This window comes from Marmota monax, unplaced genomic scaffold, assembly GCF_021218885.2.
Source record: "Marmota monax isolate L192 unplaced genomic scaffold, Marmota_monax_Labrador192_F-V1.1 WCK01_AAM20220418_F8-fsc00056, whole genome shotgun sequence".
Taxonomy (NCBI): domain Eukaryota; kingdom Metazoa; phylum Chordata; class Mammalia; order Rodentia; family Sciuridae; genus Marmota; species Marmota monax.
This window is the reverse complement of record NW_026695212.1, coordinates 7,122,920-7,141,166: the sequence shown is the minus strand read 5'-3', so window position 1 is coordinate 7,141,166 and position 18,247 is coordinate 7,122,920. Positions and strand designations below refer to the sequence as shown.

At 32.4% G+C, this 18,247-nt stretch overlaps 1 protein-coding gene and 1 pseudogene across 2 annotated transcripts in view; both read right to left on the bottom strand.

The window, feature by feature from the left end:
• The window catches only part of Cnot2 (CCR4-NOT transcription complex subunit 2), a 100,617-nt gene that overhangs the window by 78,523 nt on the left and 3,847 nt on the right, over nt 1-18,247 (bottom strand). The gene's annotated exons all lie outside the window — the stretch shown is intronic.
• LOC131423685 (large ribosomal subunit protein uL10-like) overlaps nt 1-18,247 on the bottom strand; it is a 28,845-nt pseudogene extending 10,598 nt beyond the window's left edge.

Genomic DNA, 18,247 nt, shown 5'->3' with positions numbered 1-18,247 from the left:
CAAAATATCTGTTTATCAAATTCACGAAAGTGTCCTATGAACAAGTAAGATTTGTTCAAGGCAAGACAAAGTTGATTCACTATTAAAAATTCAATGAAAAAAAAAACAAAGAGAAAACTACTGGAGGAGGGGGAAAACAGTTCTTAAGAGGTTGTGCTTTAGAAATACAGTAAATAAAAAAGTATTTAAGACAATCTACTGAATCTCAATAAGAATAATAAGAACCTATGGTACATAAGCCACACTGCTTTCTCCCTACTACCACGAGCTAACATAATGGAAGCTCTACTCAGGATAGATGGAGAAAGCGGACACTTTCTTTTCACTTCCCTTTTAAGGGTTATGGTACTCTCCCACCCCCCAAGACAGGAAGAACAACAGAATTTCTTATATCCTTCCCCTACCTTCCTTCACCAGCCTTTAAACACAGGCTCTACTCTAAACATGAAAGGCCTAGAATAACTGATGCCCCATTTGCCTTCAACCCATCTCCATATGATGCATAATATAATGGAGGTTCCACACAAAAGAAAGTAAGGCCCACACTCCAGAGGTTACTACCTTACCCAGGGCAGAGGCTCAGAGATTCTGCTTCAGAGAAGAACATTAAAAGCAGAGATTCTGAAACTCTCCTCAAAGAAATGACTTTATCCGAACAGAGTATAGCGAAGTTCAAACCTAAGAGCAATCTCAAAAATGTGAATATGGTGATAAATGACTAAAAGGAAAAGGAAACAAAAAGCTAAACCACAAGTCAGCTAGTTACTAAGAGAACTAGGTTAAGAGACAGCTAGGAAGCTAAGATGAACCCTTTTAGGTTCAGAATAAACATTAAAGACTGGCATATAAATAGATATAATGTTAATATGTTATATATGCAATATGTAACACATTAATGTGATACAATTATATAATCACAATTATAATATTTATTACATATCTTGTATATAATATATATATACATATCTACTCTCAAAGGGCACAAAATTTATTTCAATCAGATTGTGAAACAATTTATGACCCAAAACAATAGACCAATCAACAGAAATATTACTGGAGAGGAACACCTAGGGATAATACCAACAGTAGCAGAGAGCTTAATAGAGATACAAGTGAAAGGACATAGAGAGCCCTGTTAAAATCACTAAAATCATTCCAAGATAAATATGCCCATGTCCAAAGCTGCACCCTCTGATGTGGCACATCAGGTATTTCATACACCACAGGGGATATAAAATTTCATTAAACTGTTTCAAACATTTTAAACAAGCAATGTTCTAAACAAGCAAACAAAAAACTTCAGGAGGGAATCAGTGTCCCGAGATGCTTCAATGTATTATATAAAATGCTCAGTTCCCTGACACACACAAATTATGACATACAAAGAAATAGAGTAATACAAAGGAGAAAAGAAGCAGGCAATAGAAACTACCTGTATGAAGACCTAGATGTCAGACTTAATGAAGACTTTGAAGCAGTCATTATAAGTATGTTTACTAATTTAAGAAAACCATGCTTTAAAAATAAAGGAAGATACAAGGACTATATCTCATATAACAAATTATCTTTAAGAAGATCTTAATATCCAAATAACTCAAACTAACTACAAGAAGGATTCATGCCCAGAAACATCACAGGAAAATATGTTGAAAGCTAATGACAAAGAAAAACTCTTGAAAGCAATAAAAATGACATGTCATACACAAGGGACAGTAAGATTAACAACTGATTTCTCGTCAATGATGACCAGAAAACTGTGGGGTAATATATTATAAATATTCAAAAGAAGGGGCATGGGAAGAATGGAGGCACTTTGGACAGGGCAAAGGGGAGGGAGTAGAAGGGAGGGGCCATGGGGATAGGAAAGATGGTGGAATGAGATGGACAGCATTACCCTAAGTATATGTATGACGACATGAATGGTGTGACTCTAGTTTGTGTACAAAGAAATGAAAAATTGTGCTCCATTTGTGTACTGTGAATTGCATTCTGCTGTCATGTATAACTAAAAAAAAAAAAAAAAAGATTTTTTAAAAAGTGTTCAAAGGAAAAAAAACATCATCCAGGAGGAATTTTATATCCTGTGCAACTATCTTTCAAAAGACAAATTAAACTCAGTTTATTAAATATTTTATTTACTGTATTTCTTTAGAACAATCTTTCAAGAACTGTTTTTTTCCTCCTTCAGTAATTTTCTCTATGATTTTCTTCATTGGAATTTTAATAATGAGTCAATTTTGTCAAGTAGAGTCACAGTTTATTGACACAGAGAATCAATAGCTAGCAGATCTTACAAACATACTGTTTATCTGAACCAGAAAAGAAAGTTAATATCACAAATTCTATAAATACATATTTGCTCTCCTTTATTTTCTCAATTCCTTTAAATAACATGAAATTGTGTAAAGCAATAACAATACTAATTCATTGTTGGGTTTGTAATATATAGCTGCCTAACTGTAGAACCAAACTGGATAAAAAAAATAGTTTTATAAAAGATTTTTTTCTTTTAATCTGACTGGAGTTGTTAGTACAATTTCAAAGTAGATTCTAATAAGGTTAAGATGGACCCTAGGGCACCAAGTAAGAAAGTAATACAAAATAATACTATGGGAGTATCACTAAAAGAATTTAACTGTTACAGTATAAAAACCACTTGATATAAAAGAAAGTAATAAATAAAGTTCAGAACCTAAAAAGAGATAACATAAAAATGCAACAAAATGACAGACATCTATTCAATTTATACAACTCTAAATGTAAACCCTAAATGTAAACAATTCTCTACAGAATTGTAGAGAATGTCAGACTGAAAAAAGAAAAATGCTGACCAAAGTATATATCTTTTAAAATGAAAATAGAAAAATAAAAGCACAGAAAAATGTATATTATGAAAAAACAACCATAAGAAAGCTGGAGGGACTCTATTATTACCAGATTAAATAAACATTCATCAAATCAACTCACAGAACTGAAAAGAAAAAGAGCCAATTCAATAGTAGTAGTTGGGAGACTGGGGCTCAGTATAGCATACCTATAATCCCAGGTCTAGGGAGGCTCACGCAGCCTGGGTAATTTAACAAGACACTGTCTCAAAAAAAGAAAAAATAAAAAGAAGAAGAAGAAGAAGAAGAACTAGGCATGTAGCTCAGGGGCAAAGTGCCCTGGATTCAATTTCCTGTACTTAAAAAAAAAAAGAAATGTGGTTGTGAGATTTTAATAATAATCCATTTCAATAACAGTTGTGGCCAGGTGATACTGCAAGTTGTGATCCCAGTAACTCTGGAAGCTGAGGCTAGAGAACCTCAAGTTTAAGGCCAGCCTTGGCAAGACCCTATACCAAGACCCTATACCAAAATAAAATGAAAAGGTGTTGGATACAGCTCTGTGGTAGAATGCTTGCCTGGCATGCCAGGCAGGCTCAATGCTCCCCCCGCCCCCCACAAGATGGGGAAGTACAACAACTAAACAGATCAACAAGCCAACAGATAATTGAAAGCACTATGAAACAACAAGATCTGACAGATGTTTATAGACTAGCCAACAAACAGCAAAACACATTCTTCAAGAGCTAATGGAACATTTTCCAGAATAACAGCAAGTTCCCCAAAGACAAGGGAATGAAATTAGAAATAGGAGATAGGGCAGAGGGTGGGTATGAGGGGAAGGGAGAGGGCATGGGGTTAGAAATGATGATGAAATGTGATGGACATCATTATCCAAAGTACATGTATGAAGATACAAATTGGTGTGAATATACTGTGTATACAACCAGAGATATGAAAAATCTGTGCTCTATATGTGTAATATGAATTGTCATGCATTCCGTTGTCATAGATAAATAAAAATCATCCTTCTAAATAGCCACAGGGTTAAAAACACATACACACACACACAATAAATTTCTAGTTTAGGAATGAACTTGAAAATAAAATATACCCAAACCTTATGTAATACATTGAAAGCAAAGTTTGGAGGGATAGTTACAGTAGTAAATGCCTACATTAAAAGAATTAATTATCTAAACTTCTACCTTAAGTAACTAGAAAAAGATGAACAAACTAAACCAAAAGCAATGAGGAGATAATAAAGATGAGAACAGGAGTAGGTAAAATGAAAGCAAGAGTAGGTAAAATGGGAATGGAATAGCAAAAGAGAAAAAAATTTTAAGTTTACTGTTGAAAAAGACAAATTACAAAAAAAAAAAAAGCCCAGGCCAGGCCTTGATGAATTCTACTAAACAGTTAAAAAAAGAAATTAGTTATCACTAGTTTGTAAACTGTTCCAAAACACCGAAATACCTGGACTACTTCCTAATTCAATTTCTGAGAGAATTTTTAACTAGATAACAACAAAGACATCACAAATCTAATCACATCACAAAGACCAATATCTCTTATGGAATCTCTTATGGAATTAGACATAAAAATCCCCAACAAAATGCTAATCATATTCAGCAACACATAAAAGGGATTACACATTTTATCTACATAAGATTTATCCCAGGAATATAAAAGTTGTTCAATATACAAAATGCAATATACTACATTCATAAGACAAAATTCACATCTTGAATTATGCAGAAAAAGTATTTGAAAAACTCCAACATGCCTTTATGATAAAAACAGCAAAACAGAAGGAAACTTTTTCAAACTGATAAAAGATATTTTATAAAAAGGCTTTTTTTTTAAAGTAACATAGTAATTAATGGTGAAAGGTTGGATACTTTCCTTCTAAGATCAGGAAAGATAAGACTGTTCACTCTTATCACTTCTATTCGACACTGTATTGAAGATTCTAACTAGAATAATTAGGCAAGAAAATAAAATAGAAAACATCTAGACTGAACAAGAAGTAAAACTTTCTATCTACAGATGAGGTGATCACATACGTAGAAAATCCTAAGGAAGACACTAAATTGTCTAGATTTTACAGCAGTTTAATAATAGTTTAGATTCTATAATGACAATATAGCAACAAATTTTGCAATATGTAAATGAAAAAGTTCAGGAAGATTACAGGGTAAAAAATCAATATGCTAGAATTAATTGCATCTCCAAGCAACAATCCAAAAACTAAATTAAGAAAACAATTCTATTTCCAAACCACCAAAGAGATTTAAACACTTAAGCATAAGTTTAACAAAAGAAGTATATAATTTCTACTCTGAAAACTACAAAGCATTTCTGGAAAGAAATTAAAGAGCTATATAAATTTATATATAAATTTTATATAAATACAAAGCTATCCAAGTTTCACAGATCAGAACACTTTAAGATGGCAGTATACTCAACACTAATCTACTGATTGAACACAATCCCTATCAGAATTTCACCTGGCCTCTTTGCAGAAATCAACAAGATAATCCTAAAACTCAAATGGAAATTAGAGGGACACAGACTAATCCAAACAATCTTGAAAAAAGAAAAAGGTCGTAGGAGGATTATCGTTTTCTATTTTCAAACTTGCAGTCTATAATCATACTGGCATAAGAATAAACACATCAGTTACACAGAATTGAGAATCCAGAAATAAATCTTCACATTTACATTCAATTCATGTTAAACAAAGAGTTCCAAGATAAATCAACAGGGGAAGGGACAGTGTGAACAAACATATTACACTTTTAAACATTGCACATTTTTCATAATTAACATATCCGTCAGATAATCTATACACAAATTTAAGCCTAGCAGCATACAAAACTTAGAAAAAGTTGTAGCATCTTCCTCATAAAAACTAAGAATATTACAGTACCAATGCATTCATCCCATAAACATTTCAGGTACCAGTTAGTAAAATACTAGACAAAAAAAAAACACTATCCAAAAGAAGTGAATGAATGTTACATGCAATACTAATTTTAAAATTATGTAGCAAAAGAAATCAGACAAAATACACTCTCTACATTTCCATTTGGTTGACTCTCTTAAAAAAAAAAAAGAACAGTCAGTCAATGGTTGCTTGGACAATCACGATGACCACCATCATCAATGAAACTTCAGAGGTGATGGGAATATTCTGAATCTGAATCAGTAATGGTCATACAAGTGTGTAAATTTGTCAAAACTCACAGAAAAGGACACTTAAGTAGGTGACTTGTAATACTGTAAAAACATCTTTATATTTATTAAAATATAATAAATATAAAAATGACAGTAGTTCCTATGGGCATTAAAATGGAAAATAATGGACCCTGTCCTGAGAAACTCTATTAACAAGAGATACATTTAAATTTAAAGAAGTCTTTCTAAGGCTGGGGTCATGGCTCAGTAGAAGAGTGCTTGCCTCACAAATATGAGACACTAGGTTCGATTCTCAGACTCCAATATTAATAAAGAATAAAGCAAAGGTCCCTCGACAACTTTAAAAAAAAAAAGTCTTCCTAAAACTTTTAAGTAGCATATTAACTTACTTTAAAAAATTATAACGTTTGGCAGAAATCAGTAGCAGCACTAGCTTTCTTGGTCCAAATTGCTTGATCCTCTTAGTACTTATATTTAATTCAGCCATCTAAAGTTTATTTACTAATTTCTCTGCAAAGAATTTACATCACATATGGACTGTTATAATCTAACTGCATTATATCTTGCTTCCCAACTTAAAGAGCTAGTTCCACAGAAAGATTTTTTTTATATCATGATGGTACCAAAGCTATCTACATTCAGTAGAAAATATGATTCAAACTTTGAATTTTGATCTTTTCCCGAGCTAGGAGCATGTGGTACAATATTGTTTCAACGTACTGAGTGGCAGCAGGGAAGCACAGCAATGTATAAAATATTGTGTTGGTAAACCATGTTGTTAAAGTAGGTTGTGTATTAAATGCACTTTCAACTTAAGATATTTAACTCATTCTAAGTAGAGAAGTTTCCATACTTGTTACGCAACAGAACCTCTATTCAACTGTAAAATGAAAAGAATTCAGCTAATTTTATATAACATGTAAAAAGGATCTATGAGATCATTTTATCCCAAGTAAAAGTTAGTCTTTATGGTGGTTCAGCAATGTTTTTTCCTCATTTGCCCTGGTCCCCCACCTTTTCTGTAACCATCTACCATTGTCTCTCTTTCCTGCTACACTGCAGCCACACAAACTTCCTTGCAATTTTTCAATCATAAAACACCAAGACTACCTCTCCAGGGTATTTGCTCTTTGTTGTCATTTCCTGAAATCCTTTTCTTCTATTATGCACAGGATTGCTCACCCATTCACCTTCCGAGGAAGAACTTTTCTGACCAGTCTATGTAAATCTGCATCCCATACATACTCCTAGTCTTTTTCTCCACATCCTTACTACCTTCTGCCATACCAATGTTTGTTTTTATTTTATTTTATTTTATATATTGTTGTATTCTCTACAACAGGGCCTGGCATATAAGAGTCAAATATCTGTCTAATGCACAAATAAATTAGTAACACAAAGTATCTAATGCAGTACACACTTTGCCTACCCCACAGAGCAAATTACTATTTTCAGATTTTCAAGCCCTCCAAACAGCATAAGCTTAAATGAAAGTACAATCTAATTTTAACACTTCCTATCTTCACTACATTTTGTGTTGATACAATAAAGTAGTCGAAAATTCTCTTAAATTCCTACATTAAGTTTATCCTGTTTAAACCACTTGGTGATCAATTGTGGAAAAAGAACTGTGTTTGTATTAATTTCATCTCATATTTACTCCTCCCCCACACCAAGAAGTATGGATGATGCCTGTCAAGGGACCAGACAGAATTATATAACCCATATTAGTTTTAACTCTATTCTTATCAGTGAGAATGAAGAAAATAAACAGAAGACACATAAAATATAAGTCATCACACAATACAAAGAGTTCAATCTTTAGAAAAATTTAAAAAACTCACATTTTTAAAAATATCATTTATACCTTTAAAATATAGAACAATGTTTGTACACAGCTATATTAAGTATCACTGACAACAGAGTGAAAAACAGAAAATTCACAGAATAAGGATATAAATCAGCACAGCTTTGGTCTAATAAACTATTAAAAGCCTTGAAAAACAGCTTTTCATATTTAATAAATAGTCATTTGTCAGGCTGTGTGAGGTTTCAAATACACATCAGTAAACAACATTACTTTAGTCCCCACTCATGACCCAGTGGTAGAATGCAAGACAAACTTTTAAATGACTAATTACAGTACAAGTTAATCATCTCTAATATAAAAATCCAAAATCTGAAATAATCATATACAAAACTTTTTTGAGTGCCAACATAACATTCAAAAAAGTTCAAATTTAAGCACTTTAGATTCCATATTGCTCAGGTTGGGGATACTCAATTGGCAAAGTCTATATAAATATTCCAAAATGAAAAAAAAAAAAAAAACTCCAAAAATCTCAAACACTTCTACTTCCCAGAATTCTGAATAAAGGATATTCAACCTTAGATGCTATGGAGAACAGGATTTACTTAATGTTAGTTAGGGAAAGCCTTCTCTGAGATGGGTCCTACAGTACATAGGTTATGCTAAATGCTGTAAATATTGTCATTTACTCCTTCTAACCCATGAAGTAAGTACCATTATTATGTTTACTCTTATAAGAGAGGGCATTAAAGCTTGAAAAGTAATTTGACTAAGGACACAAAAATTTGTGAAGCATTGGAGCTACTTAACTTCAGAATTCATGTACATCAAAATTACATTAAACTTACAGGAATGCTTTCTTTAAAAAAAATTCAAACATACAAACTAAAATTCAGCCAAATGTTCATCAGAGTGCTATTTATGAAACTGAAAATAAAAATAAAATGAAATATTCAACAATAAGAAATCATTAAATCAGTTATGCTTTGGCCATTAAGAGTTTTGTTTTGGGTAAATATTACAAATGAGTATATCTCAATTTCTCTATTACAAAAATGTAAACGATAGATGTCTCTAGATAGCTTTTCCCTCCTCTTTTTTATACTTTCCTTCATTTTCTAAGTTTCCACACCATGTATTATTTAATAATCAGGAAGCAAAACAAAGAGGCTGTAGTACTTACAAATAGAAACAGACAAGATATGTGCGCGTACACACACAAAGTGACAAATAATGTTTGTCCTAGCTAACAGTTTTCGAGGTTGCAGGCTTGGAAGTAATTTTTCTTTTTTTCCTAATTTTTACTTACTACCCTTCTTATATTAAACGCATGCCATAACTATTACTTTTTACCATAGCAATTCCCTCACATTTTTTACATCATATTAAAAATTTTAAAACCAATATATTAACAGTAGTGCTTCTTTAGCATGCTGCTACATAAGCAAATATATGTGTATATATATACATACACAGAGAGGAATCCAAAATACTAAAATAGCTAAGTTATAATACTAGTCATTTCTGTACAAGAGTCTTCCCTTAAAAAAAAAAAAAAAAAAAACTTCACTTCAGAATTCCCTGGGTTGAAGATGCCCCAGTGTATAAAAACTTTTCAAATTATCAATTTGAATAAGGTTTTAGAAATCAAGAAACTTAAATCATTTTTTTCTTGAGACAACTGATAAATCATTTCTGAAATACTGTTAAAGCTAACAGAAAAGCAAACATATACCTTTGTTATGTCTTGATATTTTAGCACAGATATTATTTGTCCAATGCTGGCATATACAATTACAAAGAAAGGCCTTATCAATATTTTACCTTGGGATATAGACTATTCTGAAGAATAAACTCTCTAATTACTCTAATTTCCAAAATGTGCTAATTTATCTTTTTCTTAGAATAATACACATTATGGACATAACTGAATAAGATGCCTAAGCACGCTGTTTTGCCTGACAATAATTATAAAATTATTATTAAATTTAAATCATTAAGTTTATTAAATTAATTATTAAATTATTAATTATGAACAGGCATATTTTGTCAAGAATCTGTAGTTTTTAAATTTTTTTTTTAGTTATAGATGGGACAATACCTTTATTTATTTATTTTTACGTGGTGCTGAGGATAGAACCCAGTGCCTCCCATGTGCTAGGAGAGTGCTCTACCACTGAGCTACAACCCCAGCCCTGTAGGTTTTTATATAAATAAATTTTAGATGAATCGCTTGATTTTTAATTATCTGCCTTGGTTACTATGAAAAAAAAATGAGGCTCTACTCTGAGGTGGCAGAGTGAGTTACTATAGAGTTTTAATGTTATTAGAACAAAAAAAGTATTTTACTTGAAAGTAGCTTTTTATAACTGCAAGGTTAAATAATCAATCAGCAAACACAATAAGCACTTAAAATAACTAGGTTTTACAAGAATGACAGTATAAGCTGTGCTTTTCCTTCAATGCACAGCCATCATTTTCTACATTCATTAGTCTGATTCACTTTCCTCACTTTGCTATTGCAGCTACTTAGTGCTATTCTGCTTTCCTTATATGGTATTTACTTTTAATGCTTCAAAAGACTCATCACTAGCCAGACTCTGTGGTGCACAACTATAACCCCCGTGGCTCAGGAGGGTGAGGCAAGAGGATCATGAGTTCAAAGCCAGCCTCAAAAACAGTGAGTCACTAAGCAACTCAGTGAGCCCCTCTCTCTAAATAAAATACTAAAAAGGGCTAGGAATGTGGCTCAGTGGTTGCGTGCCTGAGTTCAATCCCCAGTACACCCCTCAAAAAAGGCTCAGTCCTCAAATAAGAGAGCTTACAGATTTAAGGGGGGAGGGGGAAACTTAAGTTTTTCAAACATTATATATGCAAAGAATATATAGTAGTTTCAAACTATTACACTGATGTTCTCTATGTTCAGTTACAAATGAATTTTTAAAAGACAAGCCTACTTACAAAAAATATACTTGACTAACCATGATAAAGTATGCAAATGCAAATAGTTACAAGAAATAATAAAAATAACCCCCAAAATATCCATGATCTTCACCCTTATCTATGAATGAACTGTATGAAGCAGGCTTCCTACTATATATAATTGCAAACAGAAAGACTCAGGACTTCAGCATGCAAAATTATCAAGTACTATATTAAATGGCCTGCTATGATGAACATAGAATGTTTTTTGCCCACTCCAATAATCTCTCAATTCCCCTGTCCTAAAGTCTAATAAGCCAGATATTTCATTAAACTAAACTGCATAAAGGAGAAATCTCATGAATGTAACATCATCACAAGATAATATCACATATTTAAGTAGATTCATCTTAACTAGTTACAACCAGTAATCAGAAATAGCTACTAAAACCCTTTCAACATGCTTTACAGTTAGCCAAATACTTTGCTTTTAATTATCTTTAATTGTCATCAGCTACTCTGGGAGGCATAAATTATTTTTTAAAAGACAAAGTTCTTCAATATTAATTGATTTGTTTAAGCACATAACTAAAAGTTTCTAAGGCCCAGACTAGATTCTGGATCCATGTGGAATCTTCTGGATCCATGTGGAATGTTCACAAAATGTTATTTCTCCATTAAAAATCAGCATACTTTCAAAGGTAATAGATGGCAGACTTTTTCAACTTTCAAAAAATAAGTGAAATTTAGCCAAAACCCAAAAAACAAATGCCAAATGATTTCTCTGATTTAAGGATGCTGATCCATAATATGCTGCGTGCAAGGGCAGGAGGAATATTAAATTAATTCTAGATAGGGCAAAGGGAAAAGGGGAGGGAAGGGTGGGTAGGGGACATACAGGTAGGAAAGAAGGTAGAACTTGATGGTCATCATTACCTAAGTACTCTACTTTGTGTACAACCAGAGATAGGAAAAATTGTGCTCCATATGTGTAATATGAATTGTAATGCATTCTGTTGTCATATATAACAAATTAAAAATATTTAAAAATACACTTTTTTTTTTAGGTACTATGTCAAGTATTTCCTCTAAATTTCCAGAATTTTGGAAATATTTGCTCAAATCAAAGAAAAGGGTAAGAACCAACACTGTTAAAAACATACTGTTATGAGTTTTACAGAATCAAAATTTAACACATTAAACACATCCAAGAAAAAATATTTTATTCATTTTAAGGCAAAGAAAATAGAGATAAAGTCAGGTGCAGTGGCACATGCCTATAATCCCAGAGGCTCAGTAGGCTGAAGCGAGAGTCGCAAGTTCTAGGCTAGCCTTAGCAACTTAGCAAGACCCTGTCTCAAAATAAAAAGAACTGGGGACACACTGGTAAAGTGCCCCTGCATTCAATCTCCAGTACAAAAGAAAAATAAATGAAAACAGGCACTAAGAAAATTACTACAAATAACTCCACATTATTCAGGCTGTAAATGGCAGATCAATTAGATACCATTTAACAAATTATTATATGCCTATAATCTATAATGTCCCCTATTCTGTGCCAAGTGCTACAGGTAGAGCAATGCTAAGATTTATTATCCAAATACTACACATAATACGTCACAGACACCATTTAAACAAAATTTCTGGTAGGAAAAGCATGTCTAGACTGGAAAAGCAAGACTGTAGTCTTGTTTACATTTACAAATTTGATACATAATAGAGCACAGTGCATCAAACAGTAGCTAGTTCTCAAATGCCTCAGAAGCTTTTCTTTAATGTAACATTTCCCACTCCAAAAAACAAAAACAAAACAAAATGAACCTTTAGTCCTTATATGTCAACTCTGAAGTAAATATTTTTATTTATCCACATTTTTCAAACGAGAAAGCTGAAGTTTAGGGAGGATAAGTCACACAGCTAATTAAAAGCAAAACAGTGATTTAAATTCAGGTTGGCTAGCTGTTCAGACTTTTAGGCAAAATTATGTAAAATTTCAGCACAATTTAACTGTGTTTAATAGGAGATAGTTATAATCAGTTCTATTTTATTCAGCCAAAAATGAACTAAATAGACCAGTAGACAACGTGAGTAGCTCCAAATCACCATGGTAAAAACATTAACTTTTGCCATTATAAAATGGTATATAATGCATACTATCAAAGTAATAATTCAAACTACATTCATAGGGAATCAATTCTTTTTATCCAGAACATTCATCTAGGGTGTTTCTGCATGTCAGAATTAAACAATGCTGGCAATCTAACATCAATGCATAACTGTTGGGTATAATATTTTTATCTAAAAACACATGTATCACAGAATTGGGGAAAAAGGCATGTCTAAGAACATAAGAGTATCAGCTTCTATGAGTGATTTTTTTTCACTACAGATTTTGTTGGTATTATTCTGATTTATCCAAGTAATGTTAAATATCATTCCTACAAATTATGTCAAATAACAACATTCAAATTTTGCCTGCCTCAAAACATTTTTTTTTAATAACTTCATTTTATTTACTTATATGTGGTGCTGAGGATTGAACCCAGAGCCTTGCATGTGTGAGAGCGCTCTACCACTGAGCCATAACCCCAGCCCCCTGCCTCAAAACTTACATATCAAATTTCATCTATTAATGTCAAAACTTCCAACTATTGGCATTAGTATATATGTATCACAAACAAGTTTTCCAGATGGTACACATTACAGAGTTCTGAAGTCATAATTAAACAAGAATAAAAAATCTATGAATACAAAATATTTATTTGTCTAATGGGAGACAAAACAATTCTTTAAAACTTTGTGGCATATAATACACCATCAAGCTTGTAATTATAAAAATTTCCTCTGAAGCACAAATCTGATCACTACTGTTTTTAAAAAAGCCATTTAAAAAACTGGTAGTACTCTAAAAAGCCAACGTAAAATAAAGATCTCTCATACTGCAGCTATTTTACTCCTTCAACTATGAGATCCCAGAACCCCATCAAGATTGATGAAGAATTACCTTGCCATTTTCTAAATCCAGCATATCCTCCCGACAAATACACTGCTGATGACCTACCGCTTCCATGTAGTAAACTTGAAATCTAGTTCAAGCACTATCTCCTGGAACCAATTCATTAATTACTTAAAATAAGATTGCTCTAGTCTAGTGCATTTCTACAGCATGCACCACCAAAACTTAAAAGCTTGAGAAATATGGAGGACACGTATAATGGTGCACAGCTCGTAGTTAACATTTATTGAACTATACAAGGTAATCTGATTAAACATAAAAAACAATATGAACTGATTTCTAAGAAGTATTTAAAACTGTAAAACTAAAAATTCCTAAAACCATTCATTATTTTAGGGAAACACAAATTGATGAAAATTTTAAATTTGTTCTCTTATGTCATTTTCCACTAATGTATACAAACCCTGAATTCCATCAGAACTAGAAAACACTTTTAAGCTCACTTAATGAAAAATAATTCCTTCTTCCTTGAGCTCCCGATAAAATTTATTAAAGGCTAATGGTAGAGCTCTTGCCTCTGGGTTGGATCCCCAGTATTCAAAAAAAAAAAAAAAGACAATGACATGGGTAACTATAGGATCCACCACAAAATTTTCAGCAGTTAAATGGATTACATCTTATTTGTCTCTTCCCTCACTTCAGTGTTTACCCCATTCATGCAGAAAGCACTAAGCAAATGTTTATAAAATATCTTGGTATCTTCAAAACCACAAAACTTGATCCTACTTCAGAGCCTTCTACTTCTTCTGCCTGGTAAACCATTCACTCTAAGATTTTTGCATGGCTTTCTTCTTTTTTGGTTTCTGCTCAAATGACCCCTTCACAGCAGTCTTCTCTCAACACTCTATTTAAAATAATCTGTTCTTCAAAACCAGTCAACTGCTGTTACCTTTAACCACCTTTATTTTCTTCATTGGTTATGACTACCTAAAAGTATTTACTTCCCAACAGAATATTAGTTTGATGAAGATGAAAACTTCTATTGACCACCATCATATTTACAGAATCTAAAAATAATTTCTAACACAGAACACCCAAACACTAAAGGATTTAGTTGAAAACATCTAGAGTGCTAACATCTAACCAGTAGAACCTAAAGTTTAAAACAATTTCTATCCAAATCAACATCAAGTAAATTCTACAAATCTTGCATCTGCAGAAAGAAGTCTTATAAATATTTTAAAAACACAGAATTTCAAAACTACTCTAAGATTTCATCTCACTCCAGTCAGAACGGCAGCTATTATGAATACAAACAACAATAAGTGTTGGCAAGGATGTGGGGGAAAAAGGTACACTCATACACTGCTGGTGGGACTGCAAATTGGTGCCATCAATGTGGAAAGCAGTATGGAGATTCCTTGGAAAATTGGGAATGAAACCACCATTTGACCCAGCTATCTCTCTCCTCCGTCTATACCCAAAGGACTTAAAAACAGCATGCTACAGGGACACAGCCACATCAATGTTTATAGCAGCACAATTCACAATAGCTAAATTGTGGAACCAACCTAGATGCCCTTCATAGATGAATGGATAAAAAAAAAATGTGGCATATACACACAACGGAATATTACTCAGCAATAAAAGAGAATAAAATCATGGCATTTGCAGGTAAATGAATAGAGTTAGAGAAGATAATGCTAAGTGAAGTTAGCCAATCCCAAAAACCCAAATGCCTATTTTCTTTGATATAAGGAGGCTGTTCATAGTGGGATAGGGAGTGGGAGCACGGGAGGAATAGACTAACTCTAGATAGGGCAGAGGGGTGGGAGGGGAAGGGAAGAGACATGGGGTTAGAAATAATGGTGGAATGTGATGAACAGTATCATCCAAAGTACACGTATGAGACATGAACTGGTGTGAATATACTTTGTATACAACCGGAGATATGAAAAATTTGTGCTCTCTATGTGTAATAAGAATTGTAATGCACTCCACTATCATATATAAATAAAAAAAATTAATATAAAAAACAGAGAATTTTAGGATTGACAGTAACTTTAGAGATCACTGAATCCAGCAATTCACAAATATGTGCTTCACAAAATCCCAGAAGCATATGATTACAATTGTTTTAAATATATACATATATTTTGGGACATGTGATTCACACACATACACAAAAGTGCATTACAGATTAAATTTTAAAACACTTTGAGATTGCTAGCTCTACTGCCTGGTTAATTGGTTTTGCTGTAGACCTCAAAGTTTAGGCTGACATGTCTAAGAATACACCTAGAATTTCTCATAAAACTGCACACATTAGAACGTTTTATGACGCTTATTTTTCTGTCCAGACATGCTCACTCATGCAGAAAGCACAAAAACTACATCCCAAAAGTACTATTTTGTGTACTACTAAATCAAGAGAAAGCTCAAGGCATATCTACTTAAGCACATGATTGCCTCACAGAATAACTGTGCAATAAGGAAATATGCAAAATGTGGCATCGACATCATATAATGTATTATTACCTATTCTCATAGTATTCTTCTAAGTTTTGAGTGTTTCTAAATGAATGTTTAGAATTTTTTAAAAAATGAACAGCTGTTGGGTATTGTTAAGAATAATGTTTGAAACAACTTTCCTACTGCTACTTCTCTTTCAAATTTCTCTATCAATTATCTGCAAGATGATCAAGTTTCAAAAAGCAAACCTTCCACTTACACTAACTTAATCTTATCATTTTCTCTATAGAGGGTACTAAAATAAATAAAGTCGACTTTTGAGTTAGGTGAAAACGGCCTTCATAATTCCCAACTTCTAATTTTTATACTGATCTAAATATCCTGACTATTCTTTGTAATTGTTAATGTTAAATTTATTTTAAAAGTTAACATCAAAACCACAACCATATAAAATTGAAATAATGTATTTGGAAGTACTTTGCAAGCTGTAAAGCATTTTTAAAATACTAACCACAGTAAGGCCAAAGGAATCCAGATCTTTTGAATTGGTATGGTAAACTTAATGAATATTATTATTTTACTTATATATGAAAGACTCTTACAAACAGAAAACTATGAAATTTATAAGCAGGATAAGCACTATACCTTACAATGTAAAAGTAACACAAAAGTACATTCCTGTCAGATATGTCATAAAACCCAATAAATGTTCCTCTACCAAATATACCATCTTACATAATCAATCATTACATTTTGTCCAGATGCTGACTCACAATGGAGTTGTTTTTACTTCTGAATATATAAGTGGGAAAATGGTGTATCAATATGTTTGGACAAAAATCAAGTCAATTTATTGCTACCTAAATTGCCAGGCCACAGTACTTTTCTCTTGCTTATTTTAGTTACTAAATGAAGATTTAGTTTCCCATAAGACACTTAGTTTCCATTCAGAAAAAGCAGAGAAAGGATTAGTAGCCTGAGTACCAGATCAAATTCTCTTTTTAAAAAAAACATTGTCATTCAAAAAGTCCCTGGAAAATATATAGGCAAGTAATATATAAGAAAAGATTTCTAAAATTATAAGCCAAACATTAGCATCTCAACTAAATAAGTCATTTATCCTGTTTTGATATCTACAACTCTAAAACAAACAAAAGGTGGCTCACAATCTCTTATCCAAACCCTTATGGCCAGAAATTTCTCAAAATTATAATCTTTAAGATTTTAGAAAGAAAAGTAAAAAAGTATATCACATATAGCATCACATCCTCCAAGTGGTCTAGGCAGCAACTGTAATCAAACACACTAACATATCTATATTAAGCTGCTAGAAAACTACAGTAAGAGGGATAATATAATACTAATTAAGTTAAGAGAAATAATTCCAATTGAAATTTACCATGTTTAAAAAACAAACAAAAAAAGATCAGTTTTCAGAACTTTTTGTATCTTGCATCTCTGATAAGTATACATGAAACCTTCTCACCCAATTTCATAAGAACAATGGTTTTCAAACTGAGAACTTCTACTTTGCACTAAGTATTGGACCAGGTATTAGCAGGAAAGGGGGGAGGGGCACAGAATCTTAACTTCAGAAAGCCCAAATCTAACAGGAACTCCCCATTTAGGGGTAAATATGTATTACCTTATAAATACAAATACAAAGTATCTTCTTCAACTAATGATTGTAGCCATATAAAATACTGCAAGAAACACAGTCAAAAGCAAAACAGGACCTTAATCACTTGATTCCTAACATTATTTTCTTAGTTCCATACAGACTACACATTTCTGTAAGAAGCTAGCCACTTATTTTATCATAGATAATTAAGCAAATATAAGAAAGGATTCAAGACAGTAAAGGAATACAGGACATCTTTCTCCCCATCTTTTCAAACTTGTTGCTTCTGGTTTGTGGCTTGGAAAATGAACACTCTGTCAGTATTAAGTGTCAAAAGACAATCTGGCAAAACAGTTCCAGTTAAGACATGTTTATGGAGAACCTACCAAGTATTATGCAGTATAGAAAGCACCAGAAATTCAAATACAAACAAAACAGAG